Below are 21082 nucleotides of genomic sequence, written 5' to 3'. Positions count from 1 at the left end.
TCCCAGCACTTTGGGAGGCCGAGGCGGGCGGATCACAAGGTCAGGAGATCGAGACCATCCTGGTTAACACGGTGAAACCCCGTCTCTACTAAAAAGTACAAAAAACTAGCCGGGCGAGGTGGCGGGCGCCTGTAGTCCCAGCTACTCGGGAGGCTGAGGCAGGAGAATGGCGTGAACCCAGGAGGCGGAGCTTGCAGTGAGCTGAGATCTGGCCACTGCACTCCAGCCTGGGCGACAGAGCGAGACTCCGTCTCAAAAAAAAAAAAAAAAAAAGAAGGCTGAGGTGGGAGGATCCTCTGAGTCTGGGAGCCTGAGGCTGCACTGAGCCTTGATGGCACTCTGTACTCCAGCCTGGGCAACCAAGGGAGAACTTATCTCTAAAAGATAAAAAGTAAAAAAGATTATATGCAGCTGAAACTCCCATCTGAATTAATTAAAGTTGTTCAAGGGCATCTTGTCCAAGAGGTGGTCCCCTCTGTTTTGGGGGGGTCCCCTACCCTTCACAGAGGAAGCCTTCCCCCTGCCCCAGCCTGGGTTGCCCACTTCTCTTTGGGGAAGTCATTGCCCCATGCCTCCTTCTCATATGAATGTACCACTCTCTGTTGTAATGCACCATTCATTTCTGCTTCCAACACTAGGCCGTAAGTTCTGTAAGGATGCAGACGTCTGTGTCCTTTCTGTGCCCCCAGCATCATCCCAGGATACGGCATAAAGTGAATACATGGTCCCTATTTGTTGAATGAACATGTGAATATATTACTTGAATTAATGTTTTCAGAGAAATTTTTGGGAAGGTTTGGTGTATACAGTTGACTCTTGAACAATGCAGGGTTTGGGGGGCCAACACCCTTGCACAGTCAAAAATCCATGTACAACTTTTTTTTTGTATCTTTTTGAGACTGAGTCTTGCTCTATTGCCCAGGCTGGAGTGCAGTGGTGCAATCTTGGCTCACTGCAAGCTCCACCTCTTGGGTTCAAGCCATTCTCCTGCCTTAGCCTCCCCGGTAGCTGGGATTACAGGCGCCTGCCACCACACCTGGCTAATTTTTAGTAGAGAATGGAGTTTCACCATGTTGGCCAGGCTGGTCTCTTACTCCTTACCTCAAATGACCCACCCACCTCGGCTCCCAAAGTGCTGGGATTACAGGCGTGAGCCACCATGCCCAGCCTCCATGTGTAACTTTCGCCTCCCCCAAAACTTTACTACTAATAGCCTCCTGCTAACCTAAAGCCTACTAGTAACATAAACAGTTAATTACAAGATTAGCCTCTACGTATATTTTATGCATCCATGACATACCTAGCTTTTTCTTAATTTTTTCAATGTTTCTAGGCTACACAGTTTGTTTTTCAGTTTTTCTAATTGTCACAAATCTCCAAAAAGGTTTCCAGTATATTTATTGAAAAAAATCCACGTTAGTGGACCCATGCATTTCAAATTTATGTTATTGAAAGGAATACTCTTTTTAGGTCTTTTTATTTTTGTTTTTTTGAGACAGACTCTGAGTGTCGCTCTGTCACCCAGACTGGAGTGCAGTGGTGCGATCTCAGCTCACTGCAACCTCCGCCTCCCGGGTTCACGTGATCCTCATGCCTCGACCTCCTGAGTAGCTAGGATCACAGGCATGTACCACCATACTGCGCTAATTTTGTTATGTTTAGTAGAGATGGAGTTTTGCCGTGTTGGCCAGGCTGGTCTTGAACTCCTGACCTCAAGTGATCTGCCTGCCTCGGCTTCGCAGAGTGCTGGGATTCCAGGTATGAGCCACCATGCCTGGCTTGTTGTTAGGTCTTTGAATTTGCTTGGAGGGTTTTGTTTTGTTTCACCTTGCCCATTCTTTTAAGTAAATTTTTTTTTTTTTTTTTGAGACGGAGTCTCACTCTGTTGCCCAGGCTGGAGTGCAGTGGCCGGATCTCAGCTCGCTGCAAGCTCTGCCCCCCGGGTTTACGCCATTCTCTTGCCTCAGCCTCCCGAGTAGCCGGGACTACAGGCACCCGCCACCTTGTCCGGGTAGTTTTTTGTATTTTTTAGTAGAGACGGGGTTTTACCATATTAGCCAGGATGGTGTTGATCTCCTGACCTCGTGATCTGCCCGTCTCGGCCTTCCAAAGTGCTGGGATTACAGGCTTGAGCCACCGCGCCCCGCCGTAAATTTTTTGTTCTGAGATTAGCATAGATTCATACAGTCATAAGAAATGATACAGAGAGATCCTATGGGTCCTTCATCCTGTTTTCCCCAGTGGCACCATCTTACTAACCCATAGAGTACAATATCACAACCAAGATACTGACATTGATACAGTCCATCCATTTTATTTATTTATTTTGAGATGGAGTCTCGCACTGTCGCCCAGGCTGGAGTGCAGCGGTGCGATCTCGGCTCACTGCAAGCTGCCTCCTGGGTTCACGCCATTCTCCTGCCTCAGCCTCCCAAGTAGCTGAGACTATGGAAGCATGCCACCACGCCCGGCTAATTTTATTTATTTATTTATTTATTTATTTTTAGTAGAGACAGGGTTTCACCATCTTAGCCAGGATGGTCTCGATCTCCTGACCTTGTGATCCGCCCGCCTCAGCCTCCCAAAGTGCTGGGATTACAGGCGTGAGCCACTGCACCCGGCCCCATCCATCCATTTTATTCAGATTTCCCCAGCTTTACATGCATTCACCTGGCACGTTTCTTGTTTGTTTGCTTGCTTGTTTGTTTTGTTTTGTTTTTGAGACAGGGTTTTGCTCTGTCACCCAGACTGGAGTGCAGTGGTGCAATCAACAGCTCACAATAGCCTTGAGCTCCTGAGCTCCTCCCGAGCAGCTGGGACCACAGGCACCTGCCACCATGCCTGGCTACCTTTTTATTTTTTGTAGCGATGGGGTCTCACTATATTGCCCAAGCTGGTCTGGAACTCCTGGGCTTAAGCCATCCTCCCACCTCAACCTCCCAAAGTGCTGGGATTACAGGCATGAGCCACTGCGCCTGGGGCCAGCTTAGAAAGATTTTAATTTGAGGTTCGCAGTTGCCATTGCCACTTTGCTGAAAAAAGGGGCTCAAGTTCCAGTGGAATGTGGAGTTAGTCGTGATGGGTGCATTCCTAAGGCTGAGACATCCCTGGAGTAACTTTAGGTATCTGTCCTGGGCTGCATCCTGGTGGAGAAGGAAGCACAGGAGAAGGAAGGCAGGCTGCCACATCCTAACACCTGAGTTCCGGTTTGGGACATACAGAGAGCTCTGTGCTCCCGCCTGCACTCTGCCTTCCCCAACTTCCTCCCCATTCCCGACGTTTCACTTGATTGTCAGGCCCAGCTGGCAGCATTCGCCTGGAGCCACTGGGCCAGCAAGCCTGAGAGGTGATGACCCATTAGTAACTGGGGACAAGGGTGTTCGCCCTTGTCTGACCAGTGACTGCATCCCCATGAGCTCAGTTCTTTGTTCTGGGTCTCGAGTCTGGAGAGGCCCAGCTTTGCTTGGGGACGTCCTTTGGAAGTAAGAGCAGCATGTGAAAACTACACGGCTTTGGAATAAAGTGCTGAGTCTACAAAACATCTCCCCACTGGAGTTGGCATTGTGGGAGAGAGATGTGAACTCTTCGGAGATTTCTGTTAAAAGACTGGAATGAGAAGCAGATGGTTCATACTGGTTGAGATAAGAGGCCAGCGCCTTGCTGTAGTTTTAATTTTCCGCAGGAGCCAAATGATTGTAAAGATTGTGTTTCTCCACCTCTGCAGAATCACCCCTAAGCACTGCATTCATGATTCTGCAGAAAAACGAGGCAGCCAGACAGACCTGGTTCAAATCCCAACTGCCACTTACTTGTGGCAAGAATAGAATGAGTTTAATCCCAGCACTTTGGGAGGCCGAGACGGGTGGATCACGAGGTCAGGAGATCGAGACCATCCTGGCTAACACAGTGAAACCCCGTCTCTACTTTAAAAATACAAAAAACTAGCCGGGCGAGGTGGCGGGCGCCTGTAGTCCCAGCTACTCGGGAGGCTGAGGCAGGAGAATGGCGTAAACCCAGGAGGCGGAGCTTGCAGTGAGCTGAGATCCGGCCACTGCGCTCTAGCCTGGGCGACAGAGTGAGACTCCGTCTCAAAAAAAAAAAAAAAGAATAGAATGAGTTTTGCTTAACCTTATCTCAGCCTCAGCTTCTCAGTGTGCAAACTGGCACTACTCCACTGCATCACAAGATGTTTAAGAGCATCAGTGATGTCTGGAAATCAGTTAGCATGGCGTGAGTATAGATAAAGCCTAATCCACCAAAGGGCCTTTTGGCTTTCTTTGCCTCCGTTTTCTCATCTGCTAAGTGGAAAGAAATTTTCCTTGCATTGGAGTGATGTTAAGTCTCAAAATGCATAGCACTCGAAGTCAGTAGAGATACAGAGCAGTTGTCAGTGGTAACTGAACAGAGTGGTTTGACTCCAGTACACCAGCTCAATGCCAGTTCTTGGGGTTCAGCAGTTGACCTAAGGGAGTGGACAATTAAACAATGCACAGAACCTTAGAACCGGGGACCATGAGGGATCTCTGAGCAGATCGGGTCCAAACCAAGTCCCTTTGCCGGATGCTTAAAGCCTCTCTCCTGCATCTTAGACAAGAAGGCATCCAGCCTCCGGAGTGGATCCCACTCCAAGGCAAGGAGCTTTCCTAGTTACTGAGCCAAAATCCGCCTTCCATTTTGTAATTTATTGAAGATTGCAACCGTAGTACAGGACAGAGCTGGGACTCAAACCCAGGTCTGAGTGCACAGCCCATGACCCTAACACCTGGGCCTCATTGCCTCTGTAATCCAAGGTTCCTACGGTTGCACTCCATTCTGTCCAGAACTCAGCACAGCACTGGGAACCCAGCAGGATTAAAGAAGGGCCAGGGTGACCGTACAGGGGGACCTTGGGGAAGAAGCCTACCCTCTGCTCGGGAACTCTCAAAAAGTTTGGGATCAGGCCGGGCATGGTGGCTCACTCCTCTAATCCCAACACTTTGGGAGGCTGAGGTGGACAGATCACTTAAGGTCAGGAGTTCAAGACCAGCATGGCCAACATGGTAAAACCCCATCTGTACTAAAAATACAAAAATTAGCCATGTGTGGTGCACGCCAGTAATCCCAGCTACTCAGGAGGCAGAGGTAGGAGAATCAGTTGAAAGGAGACAGAGGTTGCTGTGAGCCGAGATCGTGCCACTGTACTCCAGCCTGGGTGACACAGCGAGATTGTCTCAAAAAAATAAACAAATAAAGAGAGAAGTTTGGTATCGGCAACCTGACTGTGGTCCCTGAGCTCTGGCCAGCCCTTCTTCTGACCTATAGATGCTGATGGACCCATGGGACCATCACAGGAGTGAATAGGAAGTGTTCCCAGCAGCCAGGTGCCCTGGGGGCAGATCGGACAAGCCTGGTCTTGGACAGGCCTCTTCAAGCTGACCCCAGGGCGTCCACTTCCCCTGTGGAGCAAGTTCCTCAGGTTGAGCCATCATTCGTTGATTTTAATTTTTCCTCCTGGAAAATTGGCCTGCTGCTCCCATCCCCAGAGGCGTCCATGTCCCGGGGAATTACCAACACTCAACATGTAACTTACATTGCGCATTGACTGTGAAATTAAGGAAAACAAGAGACGAGGAGCTTGCATGCTGGCAGAGAGAGACCGATGAATCATGAACGAATGAGAAAGAGACAGATAAGGGTGACAAAAATAAAATGTGTTGATCTGAAAGCAGTGGGGCTACTTTAAGTTTGGGTCAAGGAAGGCTGTTCTGAGCGGGTGGTATTTGGGCTGAAGAATGAGACAGCCGTTTCGGGCCTGGGGGAAGCTCATTTCAGGCAGGGACACAGCAGATGCATGGCAGGTCCCACATTGGGAGGACTTGAGGTCATCATTAGAAGGTTGGGTTTTATTATCTTTGCAACTAGAGATCTTTGGTAGGCTATTAACTAGGGAGTGACATGATGTGTTTCACTTTAAAATAATCCCTCTGGCTGCTCCGTGCAAAGTGGATTGAACAAGACTTCAATGGAATCAGAGAGACCACTTAGGCGGCTGCCACAGCCAATTACAAGTGGAAGTGGCTTGGATTCAGGTGGAGACAGGAAGAGAGAATGACTTGGAAATGCCTGGAACAGTCCAGACACAAGCAATTGCAGTCAGTGCCTGGGTTCAGATCCGAGCCCTTGTAATAATGTATGAATTTGAACCTCCCTTTCCTCCTGTGCAAGTTTCTTTTGTTGTTGTTTTTTGTTTTTTTGAGACAGGATCTTGCTCTGTCACCCAGGTTGGAGTACAGTGGTGTGATTGCAGCTCACTGTAACCTCCGCCTCCCAGGTTCAAGCGATTCTCCTGCCTCAGCCTCCCGAGTAGCTGGGATTACAGGTACAAGTGACCACGCCTGGCTAATTTTTTGCAGTTTTAGTAGAGATGGGGTTTCACCATGTTGGCCAGGCTGGTCTAATTTTCAGATTAAATCTAATTTTCAGATTTTTTTTAGTAGAGATGGGGCTTCGCCATGTTAGCTAGGTTGGTCTTGAACTCCTGACCTCAGGTGATCTGCCCACCTCGGCCTCCCAAAGTGCTGGGATTACAGGCATGAGCCACCACACCTGGCCCTGTGCAAGTTTTAAATTGCAGGAGGTGATCCTTTGTAAATTGGAGGTGGTGATAGTAATAACTGACATGATTGGTAAAAATATTCATTGAGTTCATACATTCACTTCCTGGAGCTGCTGTAAAAAAATGCCACAAACTGAGTGACTCAAAACAGGGAAAATTTATTCTCTACAGTTCTAGAGGCCAGAAGTCCAAAATCCAGAGATCAGTAGGACTGTACTCTCTCTGATGGCCCTAGGGTTCCAACCTTGTCTGCTGCCAGAGGAGTGGTTGAGAGTAGCTGAGCGCGTGGCCCTCCTTCAGCAATTGCTCTATTCTGTTGTGTGGAGAAATCACATTTTGTTTATCTGCTCATCTGCTCATGGACCCCTGGGTTAGTTTCCACCTTCTGGCTCTTTTTTTTTTTTTTTTTTGAGATGGAGTTTCACTCTTGTCCCCCAGGCTGGAGAGGAATGGCGCGATCTCAGCTCACCGCAACCTCCAACTCCCGGGTTCAAGCGATTCTCCTGCTTCAGCCTCCCGAGTAGCTGGGATTACAGGCACCTGCCACCATGCCCGGCTAATTTTTGTATTTTTAGTAGAGATGAGGTTTCACCATGTTATCCAGGCTGGTCTTGAACTCCTGACCTCAAGTGATCCACCTGCCTCGGCCTCCCAAAGTGTTGGGATTACAGGTGTGAGCCCCTGCGCCCAGCCTTCTGGCTCTTGTGAATAGTGCCACAATTGGCAGGGCGCAGTGGCTCGTGCCTATAATCCTAGCACTTTGGGAGGCCGAGGTGGGCAGGTCACCTGAGGTCAGGAGTTCAAGACCAACCTGGCTAACATGGTGAAGCCCCATCTCTACTAAAAAAAATCTGAAAATTAACCAGGCGTGGTGGCACACACCTGTAATCCCAGCTACTTGGGAGGCTGAGGCACAAGAATCACTTGAACCAAGGAGGCGGAGGTTGCAGTGAGCCAAGATTGCACCATCGCCCTTCGGCCTGGGCAACAACAGAGTGAAACTCTGTCTCAAAAAGAAAAAGCAAACAAACAAACAAACAAAAAACAAGTAGTGCTGCAATGAAGAACAGCAGATAAGGATCTGTTTGAGTCCTTGCTCTCAGTTTTTGGGGTATGTACCTAGCGGTGGAATTCCTGGGTCATACGGTGATTCTGTATCTAACTTTGTGAGGAACTGCCTGTTTTCCACTGTGTGCCATATAGTTTTGGTTGAAGTAGTTACAGAACCGCCCCACATCCAATGTGGGGAGAGATTGATGCCACCTCCCGGTGAGGGGTCACTAGGTCACGGAGGGAAGCGACTGGGGAGGGGGGGTGCTGTTGTGGCCGTCTTTGGAATGTGCAAACGGCCGCTTAAGTAGTGATTACTTCATTTATTTATTTTTGCAGTGAATTTTTTTTAAACAGCTTTGGATCACTTAAGGTCAGGAGTTCAAGACCAGCCTGGCCAACATGGTGAAACCCTATCTCTACAAAAATACAAACATTAGCCAGGCATGATAGCAGGTGCCTGTAATCCCAGCTACTTAGGAGGCTGAAGTAGGAGAATCACTTGAACCCGGGAATTGGAGGTTGCAGTGAGCTGAGATCGTGCCATTGCACTCCAGCCTGGGCAACTGAGACTCTGTCTCAAAAATAATAATAATAATATAATAAAATAAAACAGGACTTCACTCTGTTACCCAGGCTGGAGTGCAGTGGTGTGATCTCGGCTCACTGCAACTTTGGTCTCCTGGCCTTAAACGATCCTCCCACCCCATCCTCCTGAGTAGCTGGGACTACAGGTGTGCACCAATACGCCTGGCTAATATTTTTTATAGAGACAGGGCTTCGCCATGTTGCTGAGGCTGGTACAGTGAATATTTCCTCTTCTCCTTCTCCTTCTCCTTCTCCTTCTCCTTCTCCTTCTCCTCCTTCTCCTTCTCCTTCTCCTTCTCCTTCTTCTTCTTCCTCTTCTCCTTCTCTCTTTCTTTTTTTCTCTCAAGACAGAGCCTCACTCTGTCACCGAGACTGGAGTGCAGTAGCAGTGAATATTTCTCTCTTTCTTTCTTTCTTCTTCTTTTTTTTTTTTTTTTTTTTTAGGCAGAGCCTCACTCTGTCACCCAGGCTGGAGTGCAGTGGCATGATCTGGCTCACTGCAACCTCGACCTTTTGGGCCCAAGTGATTCTCCCACCTCAGCCTTCCAGGTAGCTGGGACTATAGGTGTGTGCCACCTGGCTAATTTTAGTATTTTTTTGTAATTTTTCTGGAGACTGAGTTACACCATGTGGCCCAGGCTGGTCTCAAACTCCTGGGCTCAAGTGATCCACCCACCTCTGCCTCCCAAAGTGCTGGGATTATAGGCATGAGCCTCCGCGCCCAGCCTGCAGTGAATACTTCTCCATGTTTGCCCTGTACGCACACTGTGCTGGGTGTAGGATACCGACATGAGTATTGCACGTGTGGTTTTTGCCCTCTCACAGCTTGCAATTACTTGGACAAGAACCATTAACTAAAATTGCAAAATTAATTTTGGGGCAATGGGGCTGGACTTTCCTGATATTCTCTTCCTCCTTTTATCTTTAAGTTGATGAATAACTTAACACAGCAAACTGCACTGAACTTATATACACACCTCCATGAATTTTTACCTGTGACTACAACGATGTAACAAGCACCTAGATAAAGATCTAGACCATCCCCAGCCCCCAAGAAAGTTCCCTCATGCCCCAGTGGGTAACTGCTATTTAACATGTTCACCATAGATTAGCTGTGCCTATTTTAGAACTTTATAAATGGAATAGCATAGTAGATACTCCTTGGTGTCAGGCGTCTCCCTCTGCACTGTTTGTGAAATCCCACAATTCGTTTTTTAAAGAGACATTGACTTGCTGTCACCCAGGCTGGAGTGCAGTGGCTTGATCATAGCTCCCCTGTAGCCTTGAACTCCTGGGATCAAGCAGTCCTCCCACCTCAGTTTCCCAAGTAACTGGAACTACAGGTGTGCACCACTACACCTGGCTAATTTAAAAACTTTTCTTTTTTTTTTTTTTTTTTGTAGAGATGGGGTCTACTGTGTTGCTCAGGCTGGTCTTGAACTCCCTGGCTCAAGCAGTCATCCTGCCTCAGCCTCCCAAGTAGCTGGGCCTACAGCTGGGATTACAGGCGTGCACTACCATGCCCAGCTAATTTTTATATGTTTAGTAGAGATGGGGGTTTCACCCTGTTGGCCAAGCTGGTCTCGAACTCCCAACCTCAGGTGATCCTCCCACCTTGGCCTCCGAAAGTGCTGGGATTATAGGCGGGAGTCACCACACCTGGCTACACTCTTTTAAACAACCAGATCTCATGAGAACTCTATCACAAGAACAGCACCAAAGGGATGGTGCTAAACTATTCATGAGAAGCATGGGAAGCCTACCCCCATGATCCATTCCCCTCCCACCAGGCACCTCCTCCAACATTGGGGATTACATTTCAATGTGAGATTTGGGTGGAGACACAGATCCAAACCATATCAGGGGGCCATTGGAAGGTTGATAAATAATAGAACATTTAGGTGCACGGCAAATGGTGACTTAGGGAAAGCATGCACTTTTTGTGTTGCTGGTATGTTAGCAGAAAAAGGAGACAGTATCTGAGGGCAAAAGTGGCTTGGATCTGTGTCCGTTCTCTAAAATCTGAACTCTGCTTGAAACTGAGTGAAATGGGTCACCAATTTGATATTAGGAAGATAGGAAAGACCTATAGTTTGAAGGCTCGGAATGCCTACATGAGGGATTAGCAAACTGTTTCTGTAAAGGGCGAGACAGTAAATATTTTTGGCATGTGGGCCATGTGGTTTCTCTCGCCACTATTCAGCTCTGCCATTGTAGCCCAAAGCAGCCATGAATGAATGGGTGTAGCTGTGTTTCTTTTTTTTTTTTTTTTTTTTTTTGAGACGGAGTCTCGCTCTGTCGCCCAGGCTGGAGTACAGTGGCCGGATCTCAGCTCACTGCAAGCTCTGCCTCCCGGGTTTACGCCATTCTCCTGCCTCAGCCTCCCGAGTAGCTGGGACTACAGGCGCCCGCCACCTCGCCCGGCTAGATTTTTGTATTTTTTAGTAGAGACGGGGTTTCACTGTGTTAGCCAGGATGGTCTCGATCTCCTGTCCTCGTAATCCGCCCGTCTCGGCCTCCCAAGGTGCTGGGATTACAGGCTTGAGCCATCGCTCCCGGCCAGCTGTGTTTCAATATAGCTTTATCTAAAAAAGCAGGCCAGTTGTGGATCCTTAGGCTACAGTCTGCATCCCAGAGCACAGAGCCTCAAGAACATCCTCTTTCCTGGCCTTCCAGAAATTTGAGACTTCTTAACTCCAAGCTTTCCTTTCTTCCACTATCTTGGGGATGAGTCGAGAAGTTTCCCTTTGTGTCAACTGCAAGTGCACTAAACGCCCTAAATGGGCTGACCTACTTTCAACTTTAAGTATTTCCACCTGGGAACTAGAATCCAATTTGACTGAGGCAATGCCAGAAAGCTAATGTCCTTTTTATAGTCTGTTTGGAAGCTCATCTCCTCTTTCCACACCTTCAGAAACCAAACCGAACACAGATCAATTTCCAAGTGCCTCCGGGGCTCTCTGTTAATGCCATGTCGAGTTACTCAATAGTTGTTTTCCTGTAATTAAATATGTGGACACATTGGACTGCCATGCACTGAAGTTACTCTCATGCCCTGGTGAAGTATCTCTGTGCATATTATTTGAAGCTAGAGAGGTTTCTTTTCTCCAAACATTTGATAAAATTAATAATACAGGTCATTAATGAAGAATCAGAAACTACCAAAAGGTGGAAACAAGCAGATGGTCACGCCATAGCCTCGTATCCAAAATGCAGTGGTGTTAAACAGAAAACACATTTCTTTCCGGTGTTCCTTTATTGTGTAGCAGTTTATGATTTTTTTTTTTTGTGCCTGTAAAAAATTATAGCCAGACTGCGTATAAAATTTTATGTTCTTTTTTTCTCTCATTACCTGGCTTCAAAAATCACTTCCCTGTCTTTTTACACAGTTTTCAGTCCATGTCATATAATCAAGTTGTTCTACAGCAACTTATTTGAGCGATCCTCTACCATTGGTCATTTACATTGTTTTCAACTGAGCATGCTTCTTTTTTTTTTTTTTAATTTTTTAAATTTTTGTAGAAACGGGGTCTCACTATGTTGCCCAGGCTGGTCTCGAACTCTTGGCCTCAAGCAATCCTCCCACCTCAACCTCCCAAAGTGCTGGGATTATAGGCATAAGATACTGTGCCTGGCTCTTTAAATTACACTGCTCTGAACATCTCTGAGCATAGAACTATTCCTTCATGTAGTATTGCTTGCATTAGCTAAATTTCTAGAGTTGGGATTTTTTTTCTTTTTTGATGGGGTGCTGTATTAGTCAGTTTTCACACTACTATAAAGATACTACCTGAGACTGGGTAATTTATAAACAAAAGAGGCTTAATTGACTCACAGTTCCACATGCCTGGGGAGGCCTCAGGAAATTTACAGTCATGGCAGAAGGTGAAGGAGAAGCAGGCATCTTCTTCACAAGGCGGCAGGAGAGAGAGAGAGCACGCAGGGAAATCTGCCACTTTAAAACCATCAGATCTCGTGAGAACTCACTAGCACAAGAACAGCATGGGGGAAACTGCCCCCATGATCCAGTCACCTCCCACCAGATCCCTCCCTCGACACATGGGGATTACAATTCAAGATGAGATTTGGGTGGGGACACAGAGCCAAACCATATCAGGGGCTTTCCAGTCTTTACTGGAAAGCCCGCTAGACAAATTCTAAAAGAGCTATAACACTGAGTTGGGACTTCTTGAGGTCAAAATATTTAATATCTCTTTATGTTGTTTTCCAAAAGGGCTGGATTCAGATACTCTCCAGCAGTGTCTGTGGGGAGAGAGAGCGAGCCAGGGCTGATGGTCCGGCTTTCAGACCTGAGATCACACAGAAGGATAGCTGAGCTCCCAGGCGGTGGGTTGGTTGGCGGTTGGTTTGTTGGTTTGGTTGTTTTTTTGTTCTGGATCTCATTTCAAAGAGAACAGATTTGAGTCCACACCTGGCGCACCTCCTCAGTTTCACAAAGCAGCTAAGAGGGAAGTCAGGTTTCATAGCCCAAGTGATGCTATTGCTTGAGTATAATTGTGCACCAGCCATTAGCCCACGTTTCTTGGTAGAGCCTCGGTGCGCCTGGATTATGAATTTGCACACACTGGAATTGCAATAATTTGTTTTATAGTTCTGTCCTTTGGGGGAATGACGTTTCTTCCAAGGCCTCAGCTCCCTTAATCTGTAAAATGGGAATAATAAGAATTCACTGGACAAATATTCAGTGTGCCTGTTGGTTGTGTTGGGCACTGTGCAGTCCATCTCCGGGGCTAGCATGGAAGGCACACATTGAAAAGATACTCATACTGGCTGCAGTGGCTCATGCCTGTAATCCCAACACCCTGAAAGGCTGAGGCAGGTAGATCACTTGAGAACAGTCTGGGCAACATGGCTCTGTCAACCCTGTCAATCAGTGATCAGACTTAGCCTGAGTAGGAGGAGAAAGCTGGAAGCAGTGGCCTTCCTCAGCTGTGATCTCATGAAAGAATGAAGTCTGCCTACGGGTAGCTGCTCTGGAGGTTGGAAGCCTGAACTTGATAATTCCCTCTAATTCTCATCCCATCTAGGCAAAAGGAGACTTGCTGGGAGAGAGAAATTAATTGTTCGGTTTATTATCAGTTTTTTAAAAAAATTATCCGCTCAAAAAAAAAAAAAACACAAAAAATTAGCCAGGCATGGTGGCACACACCAGTCGTCCTAGCCAAGAGGCTGAGGTGGGAGGATCACCTGAACCCCGAAGGAAAAGCTGCAGTGAGCTATGATTGCACCACTGCACTCCAGCCTGGGTAACAGAGTGAGACCCTGTTTCAAAAAAAAAGAGAGGCCAGGCATGGTGGCTCATGCCTGTAATCCCAGCACTTTGGGAGGCCGAGGTGGGTGGATCACTTGAGGCCATGAACCAGCCTGGCCAACATGGTGAAACCTCGTCTCTACTAAAAATACAAAAATTAGCTGGGCACGGTGGCATGCTCCTGTAATCCAGCTACTCAGGAGGCTGAGGCACGAGAATCACTTGAACCTGGGAGGTAGAGGCTGCAGTGAGTCGAGATCGTGCCACTGCACTCCAGCCTGGGAGACAGAGCAAGACCCTGTCTCAAAAAACAAAGATACTCATGCAAATAAATATGTAAGTAGTAACTGTGATGGATGGAAAGAATTACACAAGGAGCTATAAGAAATTACAGCAAGACAATTATATTTCCACAAGAAGGTTTATAAGTGCTTCTCTGAAGAAATAACATGGAGTGTTTGAGACCTCAGTGATTCCTAGGTTTTGGCTAAGGAGGAGTGAGGAAAGCAGACTGGGCTGCAAGAATGGCGGGTGCAAAGGCCCTGAGGCTGCAGAGCTCTGTGCGTTCCAGGAATCAGAGGGTGGAATGGGTGGGGTGGCATGTCAGGACTCAGGAAAGAGAGGCAGGCAGAAGTGGCTTAGGCAAGGTCCCAGATGCTTCATGAAAGGCTGGGAGCCACCGCTGAGCTGAGAAGTGACAGGCAAGGGGAGTGGAGGCTGGAAGATGACTCTCTCCCTGTGCTAGTGAGCAATGCCCATGGTGGTCTAGGAGAATAATCACTTTTTTTTTTTTTTTTTTCTGAGACCAGGTCTCCCTCTGTCACCCAGGCTGGAGTACAGTGGTGCAATCATGGCTCACTGCAGCCTCGACCTCCCAGACTCAAGCAATCCTCCCACCTCAGCCTCCCTAGTAGCTGGGACTACAGGCACACACTACCATGCCAGGCTATTTTTTTTTATTTTTATTTTTAGTGGAGACAGGGTTTCACTATGTTGCCCAGGTCTCCAGCTCCTGGACCCAGCAATCCTCCCATCTCGGCCTCCCAAAGTGCTGGGATTACAGGCGTGAGCCAATGTGCCCAACCCAGAGTTAGAGACATTTTAGAGGCAAATGAGAGTCCCTTTTCTTCCTCCCTTCCCTAATTTCACCCTCAAGCTGATGACCATGTAATTGTAGTTATGTTTAAGAAGTGAGAGCTAAAATGTGATTTACCTTTATGTCAGTTTGCAAGAGGCAAGAGAGAAGCTTACATTTCTAAAACAGCAACCACACTGTGGAACCTAAAAGCTAGCTGGACTTAACTCCAGTGAATCCTAGCCAGGAATTAGGAAAGTTTGTTAAAACTTTACTTATTTATTTTGTACAGACAGGGCCCTCACCATGTCGCCCAGGCTGGTCTTGAACTCCTCAGCTCAAGCAAACCTCCAGCCTTGGCCTCCCAAAGTGCCGAGATTATAGGAGTGAGCTACCGCACCCGGCCAGGAGTTAGGGATATTGGCAACCCCAGGTTATCATCTCAGAACCAATCATGAAACTCACGAAATCATCACCACCATCCTCATCTCCAAGAGAATCTTGCCAGTACTTGCATGTCATAATTAAAATCGGTGGTCAGACTTGGCCTGAGTAGGAGGAGAAAGCTAGAACCAGTGGACTTCCTGAGATGTGATCCCATGAAAGAATGAAGTCCACCTTGTGTTCCTACGGGTAGCTGTTCTGGAGGGTGGATGCCTGAACTTGATCATTCCCTCTAATTCTCATCCCATCTAGACAAAAGGAGACTTGCTGGGAGACAGAAAGTAATTGTTTGGTTTATTATCAGTTCTTAAGGTCTCACGTTGGTAAGAAGTTCAGAATTAGTTGCATACTTTTTAACTCAAGAGACAGGGTCTTGCTGTGTTGCCCAGGCTGGAGTGCAGGGGCATGATCGTAGCTCACTGCAGCCTCAAACTCCCGGGTTCAAAGGATCTTCCTGCCTCAGCCTCCCATGTAACTGGGACCACAGGTGCACACCACCAGACCTAGCTAATGGTTTTTTATTTTCTGTAGAGACAGGGATGGCGGTGGTGGGGTGGCGGAGGTGGGGGGACTCGGGGACAGGGCTGTGTGTCTCACTTTCTTGCCCAGGCTGGTCTTGAACTCCTGGGCTCAAGCAATCTCCCTGCCTCTGCCTCCCAAGGTGCTGGAATTACAAGTGTGAGCCAGTGCGCCTGGCCAGTCAAATTCTTTAAAATTAACTGCCACAGGTTAAATTCTTTTCTTAGGGGTTTACATTTTACAGACACATGACTGACATGTAATAAATATTCGGCATTCATTGGCAAGAACAGGAGAAGCCAGGTTGCTGGATGAGCTTTGGGCTTTGGTTCAAACTGCAGTACACCAGGTAAATAGCTCTGAGATCTGGGGCATGTTCTAAACTACCTGGGCTTTATTTTCTCCCTCTGTAGCTTGTAAGAGCACCTACTCCACAGACTCATGAGAATAAACAGCAGGTGCTCAATAAACGGTGGCCAGTATTGTTATTTAAGGTTTAGACTCACTTTAGGTGTATGTCAGTCCCACCTAAGCTACATTTTCCAGTGAGTCACACCTGGCTACCAAGTGCCTGAAATGGGGTTCGTCTGAACGGGGATGTGCTGTACGCGTAAAACACACATCTGATTCTGAAGACTTGGTATGCCAAAAAGGATATCAAAATATTAACATTTCACTAATTCGCTTTCATACTAATTAGTTTTATGCTAATTTATTACATGTTGAAGTGATGAGATTTTGAGGACACATCAGGTTAAATAGAATTAATATTAATTTCTTTATTTTTAGTGATTTATTTTTAATGTATTATTTATCTTTTTTCGAATTTTGCCTTTTTCCATGTGTTCTAAAAAATGAATTTCATCTGTTTCTTTTCTTTTTTGATGTGACCACTAGAAAATTTTAATTGGTACACGTGACTCACATATTTCTTTTATTTATTTTTATTTTTTTTGAGACGGAGTCTCACTCTGTCGCCCAGGCTGGAGTGCAGTGGCACGATCTCAGCTCACTGCAACCTCCGCCTCTTGGGTTCAAGCGATTCTCCTGCCTCACCCTCCAGAGTAGCAAGGATTACAGGTGTGCACCACCACACCCAGCTAATGTTTGTATTTTTAGTAGAGACGGGGGTTTCACCATGTTAGCCAAGCTGGTCTCGAACCCCTGGCCTCAAATGATCCGCCTGCCTTGGCCTCCCAAAGTGCTGGGATTACAGGCGTGAGCCACCACGCCAGGCCTATATTTATTTTCAGTAGTACAGATCTAAAGACATGATATAGAAAGTAGCAATGGTTAAGGAATGAGAAAAGCGTGGATGTGGCAATCAGAAAGATATAGGGGCTTATCAGGGTAGCAGTACTCCCTGTATGCTATTAGAACAGTCAGTTAATCTTTTTTTGAGACAGGGTCTCACTTTGTCACCCAGGCTGGAGCGCAGTGGCACAATCTCAGTTCACTGCAACCTCTGCCTCCTAAGCTCAAGCCATCCTGTCTCCACCACCTGAGTAGCTGGGACTACAGACGTATGCCGCCACTCTTAGCTGATTTTTGTATGCTTGTATTTTTTTTTGTAGAGACCTGCTTTCACTATATTGCCCAGGCTGGTCTTGAATTCCTGAGCTCAAGGAATCCACCCACTTTGGCCTCCGGAAGTGCTGGGATTACGGGGTGAACCACCAAGCCCAGCCGGTTAACCTCTGTGTGCCTCCACTAATATCTGTGAAATGGAAGCAAAATCCCTAGCACAAAAGCACTGTTTCAATCAATGAGATAATATATAGAAAGGACTTAGCTCAGTCCTAGGCACAAAACAGGTGCTCAAACACAAATAAAGGTTATAGCTTTTGTTACATGTGTTAGGGATATTTAGTATTCAGAAGGGGTCTAAGTAAACTGTGAAGACAAATGAATAACAGTAACTCTCATTTGTTTAGCAAGATAGACTTTTGCATGCCATTTTTACCTCCATGTCGACATTTGATCTTCAGAATGACCGTGGGAGGTATGGTCAGCCCCTTAGGGAGATGAGAGGCTGGGCACAGTGACTCACACCTTTAACCAGCACTTTGGGAGGCGAGGTGGGAGGATTGCTTGAGCCCAGGAGTTCATAACCAACCTAGGCAACATAGCGAGACCCCATCTCTACAAAAAAAATAAAAACATTACCCAGGGGTGGTAGTGCATGCCTGTCGTCTCCAAGGTACTCAGGAGGCTGAGATGGAAAGATTGCTTGAGCACAGGAGGTTGAGGCTGCTGAGAGAGAGAGAGAGAGAGGAGAGAGGAAATAGGCTCAGGAGCGAGCACCTTCACATCTAAGCAGGAACTAGAACTAGGCCTTCTCGTACCAACCTTCTGGATTCTCTCAACTTTCCAAGCCTCCAAAGTGTGTTTCTGTGTTTACCTCACTCTCTGGTTAGGTGGTTTCTACAGGAGTCTTTAGAACAAGAGAGAAGACCAACATTTATTACAACCAGCAACCAACATTAATCATTTTCCCACATCAGTACGGAAAGCACCATTGCATTCTTTTTGTCGAATACAGGTTATTCTGCGTGATGGATGTACCCCAGTTTATTTTAACCAGTTCCCACTGATGGACAATTAGGTGATTTTCAGTTTATATAAATGAGGCAAATTCCTTCAAGTAGAATTATGCTAGGGATAAATGGTCTGTGTGCTTACGATTTTACAGATTTTGACAAATTGCTCTCCAAGCCATTTGTATGAATTTCCTCTCTTGCCAGCAATGAATGAAGTGCCAGTTCTCCTGCATCATGAATATGGCCAAATATTTCATGATAAAAAGTCAGTGTGGAGAAAGCAGAGGAAAGGTGAGATGGCAGCTGGGGGGCCGTCAGGAGGTTGGGGCAGCTGTCCAGGTAGGAAACGATGGGTACCTGAACAAGGACAAAGGAAAGAGGGAGAGGGTGGGGCCCAGAACTACCGTGGAAGTCAAATTCTGTGGTGTGGTGGTGAAGGAAGATAACAGGAAGGAGGAATCAGATTTCTTGAGTTTCTGGTTTGAACAAATGAGTAGGCAGTGGGTCTGTTAATGGAGATGCTCAACATAGGAAAGGAAATAGGTGTAGTGAGGAGAAGATGATGACTGTCAGAACATATTGCACTTGATATGAAGGACATCCTGCTGAACCAGGGAGAGGATTTGGGGATAGTGAATCATTTGTGGGAACCATGAGTGTGCATGAGCTCTCCCAGCGATGGGTGGGTGGGTAGATAGATGGATGGATGGATGATGATTGGATGGATGGATGGATGGATGGATGGGAAGATGGATGGATGGATGGATGGATGGATGGATGGAAAAATGGATGGTTAGGAAGAGAATATGGTTGGAGAGATGGAGGGAGAGAAGGCTAGATGGATGAAAGATCAGACAGACAAAAAAACAGAAACCTAGACTTTATTGTCTTTAGATTGAACCATATGAAATTACTATTTTTGGCCAGGTGCAGTGGTTCATGCCTGTAATCCCGCACTTTGGGAGGCCGGCGGGGAAGGGTGGATCACTCGAGGTCAGGAGTTCGAGACCAGCCTGGCCAACATGGTGAAACCCCCATCTCTACTAAAAATACAAAAATTAGCTGGGTGTAGTCGCTTGTACCTGTAGTCCTAGCTACTCAGGAGGCTGAGGCAGGAGAATCACTTGAACCCGGGAGGCTGAGGTTGCAGTGAGCCACGATGGTGCCACTGCACCCTAGCCTGGATGACAGAGCAAGACTCCGTCTCATAAAAAAAAAAAAAAAGAAAAGAAAGAAATTACTATTTTTGTTTTAAAAATTACCAAGTGCTTAATTTTATACAGGTTGAAATATTTTGGGGGGAAGGATACTGATGTCTACAGTTAACTTTGAAATGCATCAAAAACAGAATGTGATAAAGCACAGGTGGTAATCATGTTAATGGTGGAGACTAGTGGTGGGTATATAGGGATTTACTGTAAAATTCTTTCGGCTTTGCTGTGCATTGGAAAGTTTCATTTAAAATCATGGGAAATCGGCCAGGCGCGGTGGCTCACTGGTGAATATCGTCAATTTCATGTGGTTCCCCTCAATTTATGTTTTATTTGGCCAAAAAGATCCTTCCAGGTTCCCAATCTGTAGCATCAACAGATCTGCTTTGTGGAGTCCCCTCTGGTCCTTGTTCTGCCCCGATTTGGGGGCTGGGGGCTGACGTTTCTCCTTCGCAGAGCTCAGGTTGAATTGCCCTAACGTGCTGATTACTGCACCAAGGATGCCGGTATCTGGCTTGTAATAATTATAGATTTCCTCTGCGATTTGATCCCATTGGTTGCCTCGGCAACGGCGTAATAGCTCAACGGAAGCGCTGTCACGGTGATTTAGAACCAGTGTGTCTCTCCTGCAGCCTCCATTCTGGGTGCCTCCACCCCCTTGCCGTCGTCATGGTAACTGATGAACAGCCTGTGACCGAAAGCTCTCTGCCCCCCCTCATGCCCCCTCCCCATCTTGTGACCATCCTCCTTTCCTCTTCTGAACCCCCTGTGGACCCGCGTTGACCCAGCGTGGGCTACAATGGGGGAGTTGGGTAATTGCTCCCCTAGGTTCCTCCCCAACCCCCCAGACGGGGTCAGGTGGAGCATGGGAGCCAGAGCAGCCCCTCTGCCTTGGGTGTCCTGGAGATGAGTTGACGCCCCCCCGGAGCCCCGTCATGGCTGTGGCTGCATCTGCAACACCGCAACGGCAGACTTCTGGGAAAACCATTTGGGAATCTGAAGCCCTGGATTTCTGCTTTGTCCCTTCAGGGGTTCCTGAGCCTGTTAAAAAAAAAAAAAAATCTAGGAAGAGGCCCCTGGAAGGAAACAGGGGAGGGAGATAGCCTATTTTACAAGGTCTGAAATGATGTGGCCTTTCCTTCTGGCTTAAACCTAGCTGGGTTTAAAACATCTTTTTAAAAATCTGTATTCTGTTTTTTTCTCTCTGTTTATCTCTCTCTTGCTGCCTCTGTTAATCTTTGTTTCTGTGTTGTATTTTTTCTGTTTCTGTCTGAAAACCCTTCTCTTTCTAAATCCATCTTTCAGTCTCTCACGTTCTGTCTCTCCCCTCCTCCTTCACCTTCCCTCCATTCCTCTCCCTTGCGCATTTGCTGGGTTCCAGCTGAGCACATCCTTTTCCCAAACCTGCTTTGCTTCCAAGGGGCCCTTTTCTGTCTCCTCTACCTGTGCCCATGTTTTGGGACTGCCTGGAAATCCAGGACACCCTCCTGAGGAGGGAGCTGGTGCCCAACGGCACCTCTTAGGATGAACCCAGCCAGCTGCATTCCTGGCCTCTGCAGAATGACATAGAGAAGGCATTTTAAGCAGGCGAGCTGGGCTCGCCACAGGACTCCGACTACCAGGCACCGTGAGTGCAAATGTATATGTGTGTCCGTGTGTGCATGTGCACATGTGTATGTGCGTGTGCACGTGTGCATCCTTACGTGTGTATCTTTTGGCATGGGGAGGTGGTGCCAGTGTCTGTCAGTGCCTGTTATCTGTGGTGTTGGGGTGTGCAACTGTGTGGGC

General features: G+C 47.2%; 1 protein-coding gene and 1 non-coding gene across 3 annotated transcripts in view; one reads left to right on the top strand and one right to left on the bottom strand.

The window, feature by feature from the left end:
* ABAT (4-aminobutyrate aminotransferase) overlaps nucleotides 1–21082 on the top strand; it is a 111593-nt gene that overhangs the window by 19511 nt on the left and 71000 nt on the right. Inside the window, exon 1 of one of the 2 annotated variants that reach the window (XM_033235794.1) lies at nucleotides 19357–20921. The exons of the other annotated variant lie outside the window; for it this stretch is intronic. The gene's annotated coding sequence lies outside the window, so the exon portion shown is untranslated. Of the gene's footprint in view, nucleotides 1–19356; nucleotides 20922–21082 lie in introns of those variants that run through there. 2 annotated transcript variants of the gene reach the window in all.
* On the bottom strand, nucleotides 12349–12410 carry LOC117098149. The gene has a single exon (XR_004443206.1). It is a non-coding gene; the product is annotated as a U7 small nuclear RNA (small nuclear RNA).

This window comes from Trachypithecus francoisi, unplaced genomic scaffold (genome assembly GCF_009764315.1).
Source record: "Trachypithecus francoisi isolate TF-2019V2 unplaced genomic scaffold, Tfra_2.0 Lachesis_group15, whole genome shotgun sequence".
Classification (NCBI taxonomy): domain Eukaryota; kingdom Metazoa; phylum Chordata; class Mammalia; order Primates; family Cercopithecidae; genus Trachypithecus; species Trachypithecus francoisi.
Note: the sequence above shows the minus strand (reverse complement) of the source record. Positions and strands in the feature narration are given on the sequence as shown.